Here is an 18,014-nt window from a genome sequence, read left to right as displayed (position 1 = left end):
TGTTATTCTTTAATATGGAGAACGATTTTTAGAATTATATCTTTATCGTTATCTTTATAGTTATCGTCCTTGGTGTGAACGGGCCTTAAGCCTATAAATACCCATCGCTCAGTTTGCACTATGATTTCGTCTCCTTTCAGCGTGTGATTCACATCGCTGGATCTTCCTGAGAAGAAGAAGCTGCGCCGTCGAAAAGCTTTTCAGCGGGACGAGCTCGAGTTAGAGGACGCCGGCTACCATCGCTGCCTTCACTCGCCGTGCCTGCTGCGCTATCCGGCGCCCATATCCTTTTCTCGCTCCATGTGTGTTCGCCGCTGCGACACACACGTTTACTTCTGAAAGAGCCGGCATTTATAAATGCCCACCATGTCCTGCGGCTCGTGTCGAGCCACACTCAGCGACGGGTACCGCCACTTCCTGCCTGGGCCGGGACCATGCGGACCACGCGCTCGCCAACGGCTGCTGCCGTGAGGACGAAGCACTGCCTCTTTCGACCCTGCGGGCTCGACAGGCTTTGTTTTCCGCTGAATCCGCCCCTCAGATGCCTCCTGTTGGACCGCGCCGTAAAAAGCGCCGTTCACAGAGGCCACCCGAAACTTCGACGAGAGAGCTCTCGCCGGCGGCTTCCCCGTGAGCCTCTCTCTCGGAGTCTCCTTCATCGACGGTCAGCGCCCCGCTACGATGGTGCTCGTCGAGTGGACTGCGTGCCAGGAGCCTGCGCCCAACAGGCTGTATGGCTGCTTTCTGCCAGGACGCCGCTCTTCACCTGTTCTGAGGCCCGCTCCCTTCCTCCCTGAACTGCATGATGAGCTCTCCAGGTCGTGGGGAGCTCCGTATTCGGCTAGGCTGAGATCCTCTGTTTCCTTGGCGCTCTCCGTGGTTGACGGCACCAAAGAAAGAGGATATCTCTCCGTTCCTCCGGTCGAGGAAGCGGTAACGACTCACTTGTGTCCGCCCTCTGCGGGATGGCGGTCCAAGTCTAGCCTACCTACTAAAGTCTGCCGGACCACCACGGCGTTGATCGGCCGCGATTATGCTGCCGCCGGTCAAGCCACTATGGCGATTTTGCAAATACACCAGGCCAACCTTCTCCGTTCCCTGGACGAGGCTGGCCCGACTTCGGAGCGTGTGACGGACATGAGGAGTGCGACGGATCTGGCTCTCAGAGCTACCAAAGCCGCTGCCCAGGCCACTGGACGTAATATGGCCTCCCTCACCATTACGGAGCGTCACCTGTGATTAACGATGTCCGACATGTCTGACTCTGCCCGCGCCACTTTCCTGGAGGCTCCTTTGTCACCGTCGAGTCTCTTCGGTCCCTCGGTGAAGGGCTTCGCGGAACACTACTCTGAGGTACAGAAGGCGTCTCAGGCCATGAGACATTTTCTGCCGCGGTGTTCCAGTTCCACAGTGGGTCGCGCTAAAAAGCAGCCGCCCGCTCGGAAACCAGCGCCCACACCGCCGCCTGCCGCACAGCATCGCCAGGCGCGGGAGGAACGTCAGCACTCGCGCTCCACTAGCCGACGCAGACCGCCTCCTGCCCGGGGTCCCAGGCCCAAGATCGTGCCGAACTTTGAGCCTCCTAAGTCTTCCTAGCCCCCCTAGGAAGGCGCGGATGGCTAAGTCCCGCTGCGGCCAGACCGCCATCGAAATCGGCACGACCCGCTCTCTCAGTTCCCTCAACAGAGGCGATTCAAAGAGTGTATTCAGCAGTCAACGAGCCAGTTCCTCAACTCGCTCGCCTGCACACAAAGCGCCTAACGCGAGAACGCGCGGCAGTAATCCAGTGCCTAGCAGCAACATTTTTAGTAGGGAGGAATCTCCCCCTCAGAGTGTTTCAGAGGATGATGGGTCTTATGGCCTCAGCCTCGACAGAGCTGCGGCTGGGTCTGCTATACATGCACCCCTTTCAGCTATGGCTGAGGCGGCATTTTCCGGCGCGAGCATGGACATCAGGCTTGCTGCGTCTCACGGTGAATCAGACATGCGTGGCAGCATTGAAACCGTGGACGAGGGCCGACTGGTACCAGTCCGGCGTGAACCTGGGCTTACCCCCCAGCAGTCAAGTAGTCTCGACAGACGCCTCCAACACAGGTTGGGGCGCCCTTTACGAAGGGAGGCCATCAATGGGCCTGTGGTCAGATGCAGAGAAGCGTCTACACATAAACTGTCTAGAGATGAAAGCGGTCGAGAATGCCCTGCAGTTTTTCCTCCCTGTGCTGAGGAATCACCATGTTCTAGTCAGAACAGACAATATGTCAGTGGTGTCTTATATAAACCGCCAGGGCGGCCTCAGGTCCCGGAGCCTTTTTGCAAGAGCAAAACACCTCCTTATATGGGCCCAGCACAATCTGTGCTCGCTGAGAGCAGCGCATGTCCCGGGCGTCCTGAACGTGGGCCCAGACATGCTGTCCAGGGCCAAGCCATTTGAACCTTTACATGCGGTGGAGCTAAAATACCTTTCCTTCAAAACCGCTTTTCTGCTGGCAATGGCCTCAGTAAAATGGGTGGGCGACCTACACGCACTCTCAGTGGGTGCTACGTGTCTGGAATTTGGGCCTAATGACTCTAAGGTCATCCTCAAACCAAGAAATGGTTAGGTGCTTGCGACTCCGTTTAGAGCACAAGTTATTTCCCTGTCAGCCCTCCCTGCACCCGACAGTGAGGATGGGGTTAATTTCCTTTGCCCAGTTAGGGCCTTGAGGATTTATGTGGAACATTCTGCTGCCTTCAGGCAGACAGAGCAGCTGTTCGTTTCCTTCGGTGGCCGCGTTAAAGGGCTAGCCACCTCGAAACAGACCTTGTCCAGATGGATAGTAGATGCTATTGCGTCAGCTTACGCCTCCAAGGGCCTGGATTGCCCCTTGGGCGTTAGAGCCCACTCAACTAGAGGCATGGCCTCGTCGTGGGCCTGGACAAGCGGGGTTTCACTTCAAGATGTTTGTATGGCAGCAGGCTGGGCCTCCCTGTCTACATTTATAAGGTTCTACAACCTAGAAGTGCCTGCCCTACAGGCTAGGCTGTTCTCAGTCTGATTATGCTATATTAACTACGTCTACCCAACCCAGTTCGCTTAGACTGTTGATATATTGCAATGTCCTGTGGGCCTATGCAGTTTCAAGCCTGATATATTGTCTTAACTGTATATATGTGTAAGCACCTATCTTTCATAATACCGAGTCGTCCCGCCCCGTTCTGCCGTTATGCGTCTATTCCACTTATACATGAGCCCCGGGCAAACTGCCCTTGGGAGATTGGTGTAGGAATCTTAGAGAACCGACGTTACGTTAGTAACCGAGTGTCGTTTTACATCCCATACCCACTGGAGTGCTACCATCATGGCAACTAATTCTGCTGCTAACACAGATACATGATCAGTTATCCTTTTCTTAATACTTGTTTGAAACTTAGGAATATATACAGTAGCTGCTGTTCCTCCAGAGATAGGATCCTTAGAACCATCAATATATATAAGTCTGATCTAAATACTGCTGTGCAATAATGTTCTTTGGGGTATCTCTCTCATTCTTAATTTGTAAGTCAATTATTGGCATTGGAAATATCCACGGTGGTATACTGGATAATATAACAGTTGGGCTAACATCACAGTCTGCAATACCAGCTTCTTGTGCTTCCCTGTGAACAATCCATCCCAAGCTTTTAATGTTTTTGTTCCCATGTTCCCAGCATTCTTCTATCACTCCCTTTACTGGATGACTCTCTTTATGACCTTTTATATTAACCCAATAATTCAGTCTAATTTTATGCATACGAAGGTTTAAAGGAGCTTCACCAACTTCTGCCTGTAAAGCTGCAATGGGAGATGTTCTGAACGCACCACAGCATATTCTTAAAGCTTGATTTTGTATTGCTTCAATCTTTCTGAGTATATGGTTTCGGTTGCAAATCCGTAAATTATACTTCCATAATCCAAACTTGATGTGATTAATATACTATATAATCTTTTCAGTGATAATCTATAAGCTCCCCATTCAACCCCTGATAAACATAAAATATTTACTTCTAGATCAGTTTTTTAGCATGTATTGCAAATGTCAGCCTAGCTTCAATCCATACACCGAGATATTTGACTACTGAAACTTGCTCCAGATCCTGCTCATATAACTTTAACTTGACCACTGGAACTTTTTCCTTTTAGTAAAACATATAACTTGAGTTTTAGCCACAGATAATCTAAAGCTCCAATTATTTGCACATACCTCCACTTCATCTACTGCTTTTTGTATACTTTGATACACATGAAATATTGCTCTTCCTACGTTTTACATTGCAAAATTGCACCTTTTAAATTGCACAAAAATATAATTTATTCTTTCAAGAAGGAAGTCCATAATCCTATTGTACAACTTTACTCCAATTCCCATACATTTAATTTTTATTAAAAGTCCCTCTTTCCAAAGCATTTCATATCCAATAACACCCCTACCAATACCTCTGTATTTGCTTGAGCTTTAGAGGAAGATCTGTGACGCTGCCAAACTATCGTCACTCACGCATTTGATTCTGAGGATCAAAACTACACACAAATTCTTTCCAAATATGAATTCTATGAAAGGACTTAATTTTTATTTGACGTTTAGCATATTGTTGAAAGTCCATGTCGTTAAAAGATTAATTTATTTTAGTTTTAGATAATATTTTAACCACTAGATATGACAGCTGTAAAACATGTATTTTATTCAGACACTGTTCAGTGTTCTGATCTCAGTGGTGTGTGTGGATATTTATGTCAAAAGCAATATTTTGAAAGAAAGTAAATTGGAAAAACATCAAGTCAAAATATTTTTATTTTAAAATATTGATTTATCACTGCAGGGTTAAATAACCATGAATACAATGTTGAAACCCTTTGAACTGAGATAAATGTATTAAGTCAGTCAATAAGAACAAGGTTATAAAATAAATTATAAACAATATGTAAGTTGCTGGCAAATATATAATATAAGCTGAAAGAAATTAATTTTTCATAATATCAGACTATTTTAAGTGATGGATCTGAATGTGAACTTTTCTCACTTAGACAACTTTGGACAATGCTTTTTCTCATGAGTCCGTAGACTAGATGATTGGGTGAAACTCTTCCCACATGAAGAGCACTTGTACGGTTTCTCTCCAGTGTGAACTCTCTCATGATCTTTCAAGGATGATAAATGAGAGAAACTCTTTTCACAGTGTGAGCACTGGTGCGGTTTCTCTCCAGTATGAACTCTCTCATGATCTTTCAAGGATGATAAATGAGATAAACTCTTTTCACAGTGTGAGCACTTGTACGGTTTCTCTCCAGTGTGAACTCTCTGGTGTCGGTTTAATTTGTGGTCTGAAATAAAGGTCTTCCCACAGTCAAAGCACAAATAAGGTCTCACATCGTTGTGTATTTTTAGGTGCTGCTTTAAATGGTCCAGTTGTGAAAAACTCTTTCCACACACAGAACACACATGAGGCTTCACATCTGCATGAATGTTCACGTGTCTTTTCAGGTGTGCTGCCAAAATAAATGTCTTGCCACACTGATCACAGCCAAATGATCTTTTTCCTGAGTGAAACAGCAGATGATTTTGGAGACTAGTTGCCCATGTGAAGCTCTTTCCACACTGATGGCATGTGAAGGGTTTCTCTCCGGTGTGGATTCTCATGTGCATCTTCAAGCTTGATTTAGCTGTGAAGCTCTTTCCACACTGATGGCATGTGAAGGGTTTCTCTCCGGTGTGGATTCTCATGTGCATCTTCAAGCCTGCTTTAGCTGTGAAGCTCCTTCCACACTGAGAGCAGGTGAAAGAACATTTCTCTCCTCCTCTTTGAGTGTTTTGTTGAGGTTTCTGAAACTGATGGAGTTTCTCCTCCACTTCACTTTTTTCCATCTGACCTAAAATGAACATTTTACATTAGGCAATTCAAGATTGAAATAAAAGTAATCCATAGTCTAATATGTCAGTTTTCATCTTAATGTTCCTCATCAGTCATTAAAGAGAATGAAGGAAAACACCAACCTGTTTGTTCCTCTGTATCTTCATCTCTCATTCTGCGGGGTTCTTCCTCAAACTGCATCTCAATAGTTTCTCCTGGAGTAATTCCTCCTGCTTGTTAGGAAAAGTTTATTCACCTGTGGGAAGAGTCAGACATGAATATTCAACAGTATTGAAAGATAAATCTTATCAGCCTGACTTTTCTGTCGCCGTGTCTCCCTGTTTTCTTTCGTTCTGGTCTGTAAGGCTGCAGGTGTTAGATATATATATGTAACCTCTCCACTCGAGTCCTACTCGCCCGGCTCTGTGCGGGCCTCAAACCCGGGTCTCTGGCATGAGTGTCAGGCGCTCTAACAAAATAAGGCTAAAGACTGCAGCCTCTAGCGTTTGTCGCTAGAGCGCCTATTGAGATCAGAGGAGTGAGGTTTACTCGCACAGCGACTACTAGTTGGCAGGCACAGCATTATGGGTGGGCCTGACGGGCCTTGGCCAACCCACTTTTCAACAGGCAAAACTTTTCTTAAAAAAAAAAAAAAAACTTTCAATATCTTCTAATTTTGTCAAGAATTATAAAAAATTGTCAATAAGCTCATAAGTTGTGCTAAAATAGTCTAAATGTTTAGTTTTAAAAACAAGCTGGTTATGTCTATTTTGATGTTTCTGCACAAGTTCAGCAGACAGTGAGGTTCGGGTTTGTTCTGATCAGAGCATGTGAGCGGAGAGCGCATTTCTGAATATTCCGCTCCGCTCGCTCATTCCACAGGGTCGCTCGCCCAACCCAGAATGGCCTGCTGGTTCGAAAATATGTGGAATAAGGGCTGCCTCCGACTAATTTTTTTCTAGTCGACTAGTAGTTGTTCATTTAAGCCATTAGTGGACAAATCGCCCCTTTATATTCATTTAATTACTTAAATAGGCTATATAGCCTACAGGATAATGAGCGTTTACGTAATATAGCCGCACTCAAGCGCACGACCGCACGCATAAAGCTTGCCACAAAGAACCGGTAAAAGTAATGATAATGAATGTGTCTAAAATAGCAAGGAGACATTTAATGTTTTTTTAATAAACTGGTGTTTTCTGTGTCACTGCAAAGATGAAGTTGACGATGCGGACTCGCCATGAACGCCAGAGAGAAATGCACATTTCATATGGATTACATAATCAGAGAGTAGCCTATTTCACCGGGTAACGTCGCACGTAAGAAGGTATATCTTAAAGGAGAACTCCGGTCAATTTTAACATTGAGCTCTTTTTTGGTCAATTTGGAGTGCTGTCAATACAGAGAACAACGACAAAAATCAGTGTTGCCTACACCGTGTTATCCTCTTTTTAAAATTTGCACCCTGTTGACTTCAATGGGGCAAGTTTTAAACCTGGTCATAAGTGCACAGGTCATGTGAGTGATTCCTTCTGAGTGAACACGAGTGAATCTGACTGCAGTAGATGTGCAAGAAATGGATAAAAAATGATGTTATTTAAGCCAGCGCAAATACCTGTATTTACATCCTGTTTTCGGTTGAAGTGGGATTCGGTTCTGATTAGTTCGGTTCGAGAGATCTCCAACGGGGGGGGGGGGGGGGGGGTGGGGGGGGGGGGAGGGTTCTGATTAATTCGGTTCGAAAGTAGAGATAAAATCCAGAGGCACACACGCACACTAGCGCACACACGCAAGGTCTCTCGCTCCCTCTCTCTGCCGTGCGCGCGCTACGCTTGCGCGCTCTTGCTTCCGGGAGATTTTAACTGATTTGCGGGCATCAGGGAGCCGCTATCAATATGCGGGAGACTCCCGGAACTTCCGGGAGACTTGGGATGTCTGAGTTCACGCGCATAGGTTTAGTTACCTATGATCACGCTAAAAGCAGGTTTAAAACTTGCCCCATTGAAGTCAACAGGGTGCAAATTTTAAAAAGAGGATAACACGATGTAGGCAACACCGATTTTTGTCGTTGTTCTCTGTATTGACAGCACTCCAAATTTACAAAAAAATGAGCTCAATGTTAAAATTGACCGGAGTTCTCCTTTAACATGAAAAAGCTTAACGTGGTTTAATGTACGTAAACAATGATCAATGATCACCAAATTTCTCTCTCAAGAGCAATATGAGAGAGAAATTTGGTGATCACTGATCGTTGTTTACGTACATTAAACCACGTTAAGCTTTTTCCTTACAATAGGCTCTAATGAAGCAGAAACGCTTAATGTCAGATAACGTCCATAATATTTGGACTTTGGGTTTGATTTGACGACAGTTTTCAGTGGTTATGAGGAGCAATATGAGAGAGAAATTAGATAATCATTGATGATTGTTTAGGTCAATTAAACCACGTTAAGCCTTTTCCTTCATTGTTCTTCGAAAATAATTATTTTCATGCTATACACCATAAAATCAATAAAAGCTGTGATTTATGAATATACAAAAACATCTGAAAATGTACAAAAAAAAAACCCTCTAACAAATAGAAGGCATATTAAGTCACAATACAACGTATTTTCATTATTGAAAACAATTATAATTTTACTTGAATATGATTAATAATTTTTCCTGGTTGTATAAATGTTTTACCTTTACTGTATTTTTTATTATATAAAAAGTGCAATTATTAATATTATAATGGGTAGGCTACATAGACTGCTAATGAGTCATTTCTGTCTCTCACTCACTCTCTCAATGTAAATAGAGAGGGAGATCACAAGATTTTGAGAGAGAGAGAGAGAGAGAGAGCGCTCTAAAGCAGCCAAATAAAGCATCACAGTCCCGCCCACAGCCGGTGCCGGAAGTAAAAATTCAATACAATTTCTCCATTGACAGTTGGGATATAAGCCATAAAAACGTAACCATACATGGTAGACTTAAAACCAGCTACGGCTGTTCTAAGCGATTGTATATGCTCATATAAACGCCAAAAGTTCATGGGGCACTAACCTTGTTTTGGGATAAATGCCTTTTATTCGCGATGTCTTGGAGAAGTACTTCATTACCCACAATCCCACAGTGATGCATCTGATTGGTGGAGCTCGTGTAACTGTCAGGTAAACCCCGCGAAAGTCCGTGAAGACTGAAGATCATTAAAAACCTGTGTTGCGTTTTTTGCACGGTAGATTTATCAGTGCAATCATGATCTCCTTGGCTGCCATGATGGCTTTTTTCAAGGAGGAAAACAAAAGTGTTAAAAGGGGTGAAAACCACTTCAAATCGGGTCATGTAGTTGAGTGTAGCGTGTCCGAGGGTCAGCTTATGGGTTTTGTAAGGGGCAGCATGAGGGACAAGACCTACATAGTTGTGGTGAGTTTTGCAGGGAGATGGCAACGTTAGTTAGCATTATCGTTCACTTTAGCTAGGCTACTGTAGCCTCCATATGGTATGAGTCATATCAAGCATTTTATGATGCCACTGTGTCAAAACAATATTTAGCTTAGGCATAGCTCTTCATGCATTTACTGAACATTTGTGTAATAATTCATGGCAAGTTAATACACTGAATATGATGCACTTTCTGGTTTGCTGACCATCACTTTTTAATTTTCACTTGTTGTTATTAAGAAAATACATTAATTGTTATTAAAATTAAGGATGAACTATAACTTCATGAATAAAATGAGCATGGACCACAAGTGGGAAATTGTTGAGGCATTTGTCAGCAACCTGCCCGTGGGCCGCTGAAACTGATGAGCAGAACGCCGCGGACCGCCAGATCGTGGCGTCATATGTGTTAACCACTGCACAATGATTGCAGTCAGGTACAAAGCACTGCACCATGTTGCTAACGTTATCATTAACCACTTTTCACACACGCACACAATATAAAATACACGATAAAATACACTATGATAAATATAAAATTCAATACACAATACCTATAAAAAACACTATTATTTACACGATTACTACTGAAAGAACTGCTATAAACTGCACAAGAAAAAGTTCGCGTGGCTGTCGTCAGATTTGAAAGTCGCTTTAAAGGCTCTTTCGCGGTTGTGGCTTCAGTCGACTTCAGTGAGGCGCGGTGGTTTATGGGATGAGTAGTTCCTTCCAGTGGCGTAGCGTCAGGGCATGCAGGGTATGCACGTGCAAATGGGCCCGGGCCAATAGGGGGCCCGCCCATGAGGAGCTTTTAATTAAAACGAGGAAATTAATTTTAAATTCGTGGCCACAACAATAAATATATTTCATTATTTTTTGTATGCTTGTCATCTGTAGTAATTTCTTGTTTCTCCCTAATGTCTACTTTCTCCGACATTTAAGGTGTGCATTTTTTTTTTTGCACCCCGCAGCTGAGAAGAACTACGCTGTCATTTTTTATATGACGCACACTACATTGCCGCGCCAAATTAAAAAAAGAAAACACAGAGTGAGAGGTTACTATCGGCTAGCTAATTGAACATTAAAGGATGGACAAATACAAACATAAAAGTGGGGCATTAAAGAGAAAAAGGAGGGTGGAGAAGTTATAGTCGCGACACAAAAAGTACCCAAAATAGACCGTTTTTTTGTGCAAACCTAGTGTAAATGACAACGATGTCGAAGGTCCCTGTTACTGTTGACATCGTGGATGAATTTGCCGAAAGAAAGGCCCGGTGAATGCAACTAAAATGAGTGAGTAGTTTTATGTTTTTACATTTTGGGCCGCCGTGCCAAGATCAGTAGGCCTAGTTTATTATTGACATTGGCAGTGCCTTGGTTGTTTTAGATTTGTTTTTGTTCCGTTCTGGTTGTGAAAAATTGTTGGGTAGAGTGTGTTTTTTATGGTATTGTTTAGTATGGTATTTTCTTGATACACTACAGTGAACGTCTATATATGAACGTCTAGCCTATATCTATATCTTCGATGTACTTGTGGGCGGGGGGGCCCGTAAAATTTATTTTGCATATGGGCCCGGGACTGACTTGCTACGCCACTGGTTCCTTCGCTCGGAAATGAAAATATGTACACAGTCTTGTACCTTTGACTTTTTTGGGATTTTCTCGTCGTTTTTTCACTCGAAATAATATGTTGTATGCCTATGAGTTCAGCCGTAGCTGGTTATCCTCAGACATGCTCTAAAACTCTTTAGATACGGATTTTCCAAAACGTCAATGGGAGAAATGAATGGGAAATTTACTTCCGGCACCTAAGCGCTCTCGGGCTGTGGGCGGGACTGTGATGCTCTATAGACAACGCTGCATCAGAGTAAAATAGTATTAATAATTGTAAAATTACTTTAATAAAAAAAAACAACGGTTACCTTTATCAACATGAATCTGAAACAAAATAGGTTTTCTCAGTCCTAGCAAATCTGCCCCATAGTGCGAATGACGACAGATATGACAGTATTAACGGTAATTAGCGGTGCTGAACAGTGTAACTACCATAGCGGAAAAAGCCACAGAAAAAGGCAGAAAGCCATTGTTTATGTGATCTAGATGTGGTCCGTCCATTTTATAGCCTACTTATATAGGCCTATACAAAAAATAATTTACCTCAGTAAAACTCTCAGTCCAGCTATGATCTCTAATCCAAAGGGGAGTCCGGCTTTGCACGCGATGGTCACGTGACGTTCTCTTGTTCTTTCGCGGGCTTTGCACTTGGTGTGAAATAGTAACGTTTATTTTTATTTATTTATTTATCACCATTTCTTTCAACATGGTGAAGATAATATAATAATTGTATTTGCACTGGTCTCCCATATTATTTGCTCCTAGCCTACCCCATATAAGTTCATATAAATAATATATAGGCACATATATTTCATTACAGTACAAAATTTGTATTTATAATTCATTTCTGTTACAGTTTTAATAGCAACAGTTATTCATCAAAAATGCATGTAATTATACTCTGTTTCCAAAGTGTCAAGCATCTGTTTCCACTGGGATGTGCCTTGCCTTCATGTGCGGTGCCTTCAGTCGGAAAGTGGCCATACATTTATTTTTATGTAGCTATTATATTAACTTTTAACCTTTTTAGCATACTAGCCTAGCCGTAAGCCTTATTTACACTTTCACCTGATACATTACCGTTTAAATTGTAGTGACTCTCCGCTCTCTAGTGATGGGAACACACATCCTAGCTACATACAAAACATTTGCGATTGGTTTGTGAACGGTATTATTTCACATGTTCGGGCTGTTCTCGCTGCATTTACACTGTTCTGACCAGCAGGTGTCGCCAGCTTAAAACGAGTTTATTCGGAGTACAAAAAGCTCCGTTTTTCCCAACATCACCACTTTTCTCCAGACTACTGCACACAACAATTATAAATAGCCTAAGTATGAATTGAATCAACATAAAAACTAACTCACTATAGACTCCAGCTGAAGATTTCACCAAGATCTAAGTGGCCGAGAGAACACTATTCATCTTCATCTATTGAGGGATTAATGGCGGGTTGTGATTAAACACTCTGCCATCTACTGTGCTGGAGTGAGAAGAGAATTAATTTTGTGTTCAAATTGTATAATATCCAAGGTACATATTTCTAGTAATTGTGCAGTTGATTCTCATTTTGTATTTTCAGATTTGGAGTTTTGGAATAATTTTCCTCTCCCCAAATACCGAAACCCAACAATAATGTAATAACAAGGCTTAAATTGACCTATTAAGATTTAGTTAACATCTATCTTGTAAATACATTTTTGCTATTTTATTAAAAAAAAGTTTTCACTGGTAAATCAATAACAATTGCAATTTTAACAATATTTCAAGTGTAAATTATGAGATTTGTTGTATTTTGAAACCAATCTTTCTTTTTAAAAGGTATAATGTTTATCATACTGATTTCAAAGTTAAGGATTCATTAGTTTAAATATTTATTTTAGTGTTAGTTCATATTTTAACCACTAGATGACAGCTGTAAAACAGGTATTTTATTCACAGACACTGTTCAGTGTTCTGATCTCAGTGGTGTGTGTGGATATTTATGTCAAAAGCCATATTTTGAAAGAAAGTAAATTGGAAAAACATCCAGTCAAAACATTTTTATTTTAAAATATTGATTTATCACTGCAGGGTTAAATAACCATGAATACAATGTTTGAACTACAACCCTTTGAACTGAAATCAATTTATTAAGAACAATAAGATAAAAACAAGGTTATAACATGAATTATTAACAATATGTAAGTTGCTGGCAAATATATAAGATAAGCTGCAAGAAATTACACCATTTGTTTTTTCAGAATATCAGACTATTTTAAGTGATGGATCTGAATGTGAACTTTGCTCACTTACGCAACTTTGGACAATGCTTTTTCTCATGAGTCCGTAGACTAGATGATCGGGTGAAACTCTTCCCACATGAAGAGCACTTGTACGGTTTCTCTCCAGTATGAAGTCTCTCATGAGCTTTCAAGGATCCTGACCGAGTGAAACTCTGTCCACACTGTGAGCACTGGTGCGGTTTCTCTCCAGTATGAACTCTCTCATGAGCTTTCAAGGTTCCTGACCGAATGAAACTCTGTCCACAGTGTGAGCACTTGTACGGTTTCTCTCCAGTATGAAGTCTCTCATGAGCTTTCAAGGTTCCTGACTGAGAGAAACTCTTTTCACAGTGTGAGCACTTGTACGGTTTCTCTCCAGTGTGAACTCTCTGGTGTCGTTTTAATTTGTGGTCTGAAATAAAGGTCTTCCCACAGTCAAAGCACAAATAAGGTCTCACAACATTGTGTATTTTTAAGTGCTCCTTTAAATTGTCCAGTTGTAACCAGCTCTTTCCACACACGGAACACACATGAGGCTTCCCATCTGCATGAATTTTCATGTGTCTTTTCAGTTCCGCTTTCAAAACAAATGTCTTGTCACACTGATCACAGCCGAATGATCTTTTCCCTGAGTGAAACAGCAGATGATTTTGGAGACTAGTTGCCCATGGGAAGCTCTTTCCACACTGATGGCATGTGAAGGGTTTCTCTCCGGTGTGGATTCTCATGTGTTTCTTCAAGCCTGATTTAGCTGTGAAGCTCCTTCCACACTGAGAGCAGGTGAAAGAGCATTTCTCTCCTCCTCTTTGAGTGTTTTGTTGAGGTTTCTGAAACTTCTGTCGTTTCTCCTCCACTTCACTTTGTTCCATCCGACCTAAAACAAACATATTACATTAGACAATTCAAGATTGAAATAAAAGTAATCCCTAGTCTAATAGCAGAAAGATTTAATACAAATTTAATTAAAGAAAGAAAAATGGGATCCAAAGAAATATTGAGCCTCAATTTAGAAAAAATGTAGTTTAATATTTACTCTACCAACGCTATCTCACGACCATTTCGTACACTTTTAGTTCACTCTTACAAATTCGTACGATTTGTCTAAACCCACGTGATGGGTAGGTTTAGGGGCGTCAGGTTAACGTCATTCGTAGGAATTGGGCAACTTGTAAAATATGTACGATTTAGCAAAAATTCGTACAAATTGGTGTGAGATCAGGTTGGACTCTACTAGTACCTAGTTTTAGATGTATCGTTAAAGGTCAGTTTTCATCTTAGTGTTCCTCATCAGTCATTAAAGAGAATGAAGGAAAACACCAACCTATTTGTTCCTCTGTATCTTCATCTCTCGTTCTGCGGGGTTCTTCCTCAAACTGCATCTCAATAGTTTCTCCTGGAGTAATTCCTCCTGCTTGTTAGGAAAAGTTTCTTCACCTGTGGGAAGAGTCAGACATGAATATTCAACAGTATTGAAAGATAAATCTTTTCTGACTTTTCTGTCTCTGTGTCTCCCTGTTTTCTTTCTTTCTGGTTTGTAAGGCTGCAGGTGATTATATACATATATATATATAAGATAAGCTGCAAGAAATAAGCTGTAATGGGTCCTTTTTCTTTGTCTAAGAGAAAGTGCCCGAAAGGCTGTTCTGGGATGTGCGGTGCCTTTTAGTCGGAAAGTTGCCATAAATAAACTTATTTTTATGTAGGCTAGCTATTGTATATTCTCTTTTGCTGGCAGCTACACTCCCCTAAACCAAGAATAAAAGCTATTGTACACAAGTAAAGTTGAGGAGGTTTTGTGAACGGATTGGCTTCATGTTCATGATTCTCTTTCCATGAGCTCATGCCATTCAACGATGAAAAAGGACAATTCTGAGAATGAGGCACAGAAGAAAAAAAAATAGAGATAAAATAATCTAACAGGTATTATAACAGGTTTGTGTGAATGTGGTCATTGAAGTTTGGTGAACTGGTCATTTAACATGCTTAACCTTTTTAGCAAACTTGCCTAGCCGTAAGCCTTGTTTACACTTTCGCCTGATACAGCACCGTTTCAACTGTAGTGACTCTCCGCTCTCTAGTGATGGGAACACACAAGTTACATACAAAACATTTGCGATTGGTTTGTAAACGGTATTATTACACATGTTCGTGCTGTTCTCGCCAGCAGGTGTCGCCAGCTTAAAACGAGTTTATTCGGAGTACAAAAAGCTCCGTTTCTCCCATCATCACCTCTTTTCTCCATACTACTGCACGATAGTTATAAATAAGTGTGAATTGTTACAACACAAAAACTAACTCACTTTAGAGTCCAGCTGAAGATTTCACCAAGATCTCAAGTGGCCGTGTGAACCATAGACATACATAGACGCCCTATTGGCCGCTTTGAACCGTTGCTGCGATACGTCAACGCGTCCGCCATTTTGCGGAGGGCAAGACTGCGCTGTAATCAATGCAAATGAACAGGTGAGCTGCTGTTTTTCTGGATAAAACCCCCCAAAAAATTACATTTATTAACCGATTTCAGTGGTTTGTATGTGGTGTACAAAAAAAGTTCCATCTCTAGTTATTTAAAATCTCGATAGTTGTATTTATAAAATATATATATATTTTTAATAAGGAATGGCCAAAGCTCAGGCTTATCATGTATTTGGCTTTTTATTCTTGGATAAGAATTGTGAACACTCCCATACTGAGATATATTATTTAATTTTCACATTAAATTAAATAAAGTTTTCTTATTGTGGAAAAAGCATTCTGTCATTGACCCGATTTTAGCATCCTTTATGGTAATACATATGATATGGTACAACTACAGTGCAATGCAAATAGTAAATATAAAATAAAGTGAGAAGTAGGCTAATAGTAAATAGTTTAGTCATTAAAATAAACAAACAGTATACAGCAAATAAAATAGTAATGAAAAGTATAATTATATAATATCATAAGTACTATAAAATAATAATAATATATTGATAATAGCATATAGTATAATACTATAATAATAGCAAAAGAATATGAAATAGCTTATCAATTACAGAATATAGACAATAAAAAATAATAAGTTAAATAGTTACTATGAATAGTACAATAATTTAACAGCATAACTATAATATATTGATAATCGCAAGTGGTATATTATTATAATAACAATAAATAATGTACATTTATATATTTAAAAATATTCTTACATAGGCTATATAAAATAAAATGACGCAACCATGTCTCTTTTTGTTAAATTTCAGTCTTTAAAAGGTATAAGAAGCTATACAAGCCAAGAAATACAGTAAACGATTATTCAGTCTAACACACAGCAGGCTACAACGTTAAAGTTAAATAGCCTAAATATAGCCTATAAAGTTATGAAACTTCACTTTGCCCTCAGCCAAAACGATTTGCCAAGGAACAAATTATAGATTAATGAGACTAAAGATCGCCCGTTAGATATACACAAGACGAATTATTCTCATGTTTAACCACTAGACTAAAGACATCAGATCCAGCGGCGCCGAGGTAAGGCTGTTCTCGGCGGGGTACATGAGCGCTGAGTGTCCGGTGATCACTGGATCTCACAACTCCGAAACCGCCAGATAACATTTTTAAATAGGCGCTATCTTTATAAATAAACCACAGATTTGAGCTTTAAACAACTATTGTCGACTGAAAAACTCTTACATTTCATGACACAGTAACAGTAGTATTTTTAAATTTCGCGGCCTTTCTCCTCTGAAAATAAAAATAGTAAATGAAATACAACCAAAAAACAAATTTTCAGTTTTGCTTGTGAAAGGTAATTCCCTGAGGCCTGTTTTCAATTGTGTGGCGATTTGTAAAGCCCCAAGCAGCACACGAAATAGGCATTTTTCTCAATTCTCGTTATGAGAGGTATGGGAAATTTGCCCTCCGCAGTATGGCGGCGCCGTTGACGTACGATCCAGCGGCCAATAGGGCGTCTATGTATTTATTATGTCTATGGTGTGAACACTATTCATCTTCATCTATTGAGGGATTAATGGCGGGTTGTGATGATTAAACACTCTGCCATCTACTGTGCTGGAGTGAGAAGAGTGAGAATTCAGTCTGTGGGCCATTTTACAGATTTTGTTCAAAGTCAGTTGGAAACATCTTGAAATTTTTCTTTCTTTTTTTCACAAATTTTGTATGTATGCAAATTGTATAATGTCCAAGGTACACAATTCTAGTAATCGTGCAGTTAATTCTTATATTGTATTTTCAGAAAGTTTTGGAATATTTTTCCTCTCCCCAAATTTGACACTACTGAAACCCAGTGATAAATAATTTATATTGACCTTTTAAGATGTTGTTAACATCTATCTTGTAAATAATTTTTTTGTTAAAAAGTTTTCACAGGTAAATCAATAACAATTTTAACAATATTTTAAGTGTAATTTGAGTTGTTTTATTTTAAATCCAATCTTTCTTTTTAAAAGGCATAATGTTTATCATACTGATTTCAAAGTTAAGGATTCATTAGTTTAAATATACATTGAACCAAACATTATAATAACATCTTAGTTGATAATTCAATAAACTTACTTTTTGACAAAACATTTCGGTCGACTGCACATTTATGGTAGTGACAGTGATGTTTTGGTAGCGGCCACATTACACTACAGTGTAATTTTAACTCACATAATTAAAACACTACTAAAACATACTAAAATACTAATGATTTGCATAACTGTACTCAAATTTTGTTTATATTTTCCCCAAATAAAGGATTACGTGTTCCCTTTTGTCACTACCAAACCAATGACGACATGTTTCCAAAGAAGACAAATTCTTTCCAAATATGAATTCTGTTTAAGGACTTTATTTTCATTTGACTTTTA

This window comes from Rutilus rutilus (assembly GCF_951802725.1).
Source record: "Rutilus rutilus genome assembly, chromosome: 18".
In the NCBI taxonomy this organism is placed as follows: Eukaryota; Metazoa; Chordata; class Actinopteri; order Cypriniformes; family Leuciscidae; genus Rutilus; species Rutilus rutilus.
This window is presented reverse-complemented; position numbering follows the sequence as displayed.